The sequence below is a fragment of the Physeter macrocephalus genome, chromosome 9 (genome assembly GCF_002837175.3).
Source record: "Physeter macrocephalus isolate SW-GA chromosome 9, ASM283717v5, whole genome shotgun sequence".
Classification (NCBI taxonomy): Eukaryota; Metazoa; Chordata; class Mammalia; order Artiodactyla; family Physeteridae; genus Physeter; species Physeter macrocephalus.
This window is the reverse complement of record NC_041222.1, coordinates 57,854,714-57,858,024: the sequence shown is the minus strand read 5'-3', so window position 1 is coordinate 57,858,024 and position 3,311 is coordinate 57,854,714. Positions and strand designations below refer to the sequence as shown.

The following is a 3,311-nucleotide window of genomic DNA, read 5'->3' as shown; positions in this document are numbered from 1 at the left end:
GACTCTTTTTGAATTATGGTTTTCTCAGGGTATATGCCCAGTAGTGGGATTGCTGGGTCGTATGCTAGTTCTGTTTTTAGTTTTTTAAGGAACCTCCATACTGTTATCCATACTAGCAGTATCAGTTTACATTCCCACCAACAGGGCAAGAGGGTTCCCCTTTCTCCACACCCTCTCCAGCATATACTGTTTGTAGATTTTTTGATGACGACCATTCTGACTGGTGTGAGGTGATAACTCATTGTACTTTTGATTTGCAATTCTCTAAATGATTAGTGATGCTGAGCATCCTTTCATGTGTTTGTTGGCAATCTGTATATCTTCTCTAGAGAAATATCTATTTGGGTCTTCTGCCCATTTTTGGATTGGGTTGTTTATTTAATTAATATTGAGCTGCATGAGCTGCTTGTATATTTTGGAGATTAATCCTTTGTCAGTTGCTTCATTTGCAAATATTTTCTCCCATTCTGAGGGTTGTTCTTTTCGTCTTGCTTAGTTTCCTTTGTTGTGCAAAAGCTTTTAAGTTTCATTACATCCCATTTGTTTCTTTTTGTTTTTATTTCCATTTCTCTAGGAGGTGGGCCAAAAAGGATCTTCCTGTGATTTATGTCATAAGAGTGTTCTGCCTATGTTTTCCTCTAAGAGTTTGATAGTGTCTGGCCTTACATTTAGGTCTTTAATCCATTTTGAGTTTATTTTTCTGTATGATGTTAGGCAGTGTTCTAATTTCATTCTTTTACATGTGGCTGTCCAGTGTTCCCAGCACCACTTATTGAAGAGGCTGTCTTTTCTCCATTGTATATTCATGTTTCATTTATCAAAGATAAGGTAACCATATGTGCATGGGTTTATCTCTGGGCTTTCTATCCTGTTCCATTGATCTATATTTCTGTTTTTGTACCAGTACCATACTGTCTTTATTACTGCAGCTTTGTAATATAGTCTGAAGTCAGGGAGCCTGTTTCCTCCAGCTCCATTTTTCTTTCTCAAGATTGATTTGGCTATTCGGAGTCTTTTGTGTTTCCATACAAATTGTGAAATTTTCTGTTCTAGTTCTGTGAAAAAAATGGGAGTGTTTCCTTAATTTCTCTTTTAGATTTTTCATCATTAGTGCATAGGAATGAAAGAGATTTGTGTGTATTAATTTTGTATCCTGCTACATTACCAAATTTATTGATTAGCTCTAGTACGTTTCTGGTAGCATCTTTAGGATTCTCTATGTATAGTATCATGTCATCTGCAAACAGTGACAGCTTTACTTCTTCTTTTCCGATTTGGATTCCTTTTATTTCCTTTTCTTCTCTGACTGCTGTGGCTAAACTTCCAAAACTATGTTGAATAACAGTGGTGAGAGTGGGCAACCTTGTCTTGTTCCTGATCTTAGTGGAAATGGTTTCAGTTTTTCACCACTGAGAACGATGGTAGCTATGGCTTTGTCATATATGGCCTGTATTATGTTGAGGTAAGTTCCCTCTATGCTTACTTTCTGGAGGGTTTTTATCATAAATGGGTGTTGAATTTTGTCAGATGCTTTTTCTGTGTCTATTGAGATGATCATATGGATTTTATCCTTCAGTTTGTTAATATGGTGCATCACATTGACTGCTTTGCATATACTGAAGAATCCTTACATTCCTGGGATAAACCCCACTTGATCATGGTGTATGATCCCTTTAATGTGCTGCTGAATTCTGTTTGTTGAGGATTTTTGCATCTATGTTCATCAGTGATACTGGCCTGTAGTTTTCTTTTTCTGTGACATCTTTGTCTAGTTTGGGTATCAGGGTGATGGTGGCCTCGCAGAATGAGTTTGGGAGTGTTCCTCCCTCTGCTATATTTTGGAAGAGTTTGAGAAGGATAGGTGTTAGCTCTTCTCTCAGTGTTTGATAGAATTCACCTGTGAAGCCATCTGGTCCTGGACTCTTGTTTGTTGGATAATTTTTTTTTTTTTGAAGATGTTAGGGGTAGGAGTTTATTAATTAATTTATTTATTTTTGCTGTGTTGGGTCTTCGTTTCTGTGCGAGGGCTTTCTCTAGTTGCGGCAAGTGGGGGCCACTCTTCATTGCGGTGCACGGGCCTCTCACTATCGCGGCCTCTCTTGTTGCGGGGCACAGGCTCCAGATGCGCAGGCTCAGCAGTTGTGGCTCACGGGCCTAGTTGCTCCACAGCATGTGGGATCCTGCCAGACCAGGGCTTGAACCCGTGTCCCCTGCAATAGCAGGCAGATTCTCAACCATTGAACCACCAGGGAAGCCCCATGTTGGATAATTTTTAATCACAGTTTCAATTTCAGTGCTTGCGACTGGTCTGTTTATATTTTCTATTTCTTCCTGGTTGAGTCTTGGAATGTTGTGCTTTTTCAAGAATTTGTCCATTTCTTCCAGGCTGTCCATTTTATTGGCATATAGTTGCTTGTAGTAATCTCCCATGATCCTTTGTATTTCTGCACTGTCAGTTGTTACTTTTCCTTTTTCATTTCTAATTTTATTGATTTAAGCCTTCTCCCTTTTTTTCTTGAGGAGTCTGGCTAATGGTTTAATCAATTATGCTTATCTTCTCAAAGAACCAGGTTTTAGTTTTACTCATCTTTGCTATCGTTTCCTTCATTTCTTTTTCATTTACTTCAGACCTGATCTTTATGATTTCTTTCCTTCTACTAACTTTGGGGGTTTTTTGGTTCTTCTTTCTCTAATTGCTTTAGGTGTAAGGTTAGGTTGTTTATTTGAGGTTTTTCTTGTTTCTTGAGGTAGGATTTTATTGCTATAAACTTCCCTCTTAGAACTGCTTTTGCTGCATCCCATAGGTTTGGGGTCATGCTGTTTTCATTGTCATTTGTTTATAGGTATTTTTTGATTTCCTCTTCGATTTCTTCAGTGATTTCTTGGTTATTTAGCAGTGTATTGTTTGGCCTCCATGTGTTTGTATGCTTTAGTTTTTTTCCTGTAATTGATATGTAGTCTCATAGCATTGTGGTCACAAATGGGTGTTAAAGTCCCCTACTATGACTGTGTTACTCTCGATTTCCCCTTTTATGGCTGTTTGCATTTGCCTTATGTATTGAGGCACTCCTATGTTGGCTGCATAAATATTTATAATTGTTATATCTTCTTCTTGGATTCCTCCCTTGATCACTATGTAGTGTCCTTCTTTGTCTCTTGTAATAGTCTTTATCTTAAAGTCTATTTTGTCTGATATGGGAATTGCTACTCCAGCTTTCTTTTGATTTCCATTTGCATGGAATATCTTTTTCCATCCCCTCACTTTCAGTCTGTATGTGTCCCTAGGCCTGAAGTGGGTCTCTTGTAGACAG

The 3,311-nt window shown here is 38.2% G+C and overlaps 1 protein-coding gene across 1 annotated transcript in view; it reads right to left on the bottom strand.

Annotated features, from left to right (window-relative positions):
• CCDC171 (coiled-coil domain containing 171) overlaps positions 1-3,311 on the bottom strand; it is a 341,681-nt gene that overhangs the window by 317,556 nt on the left and 20,814 nt on the right. The gene's annotated exons all lie outside the window — the stretch shown is intronic.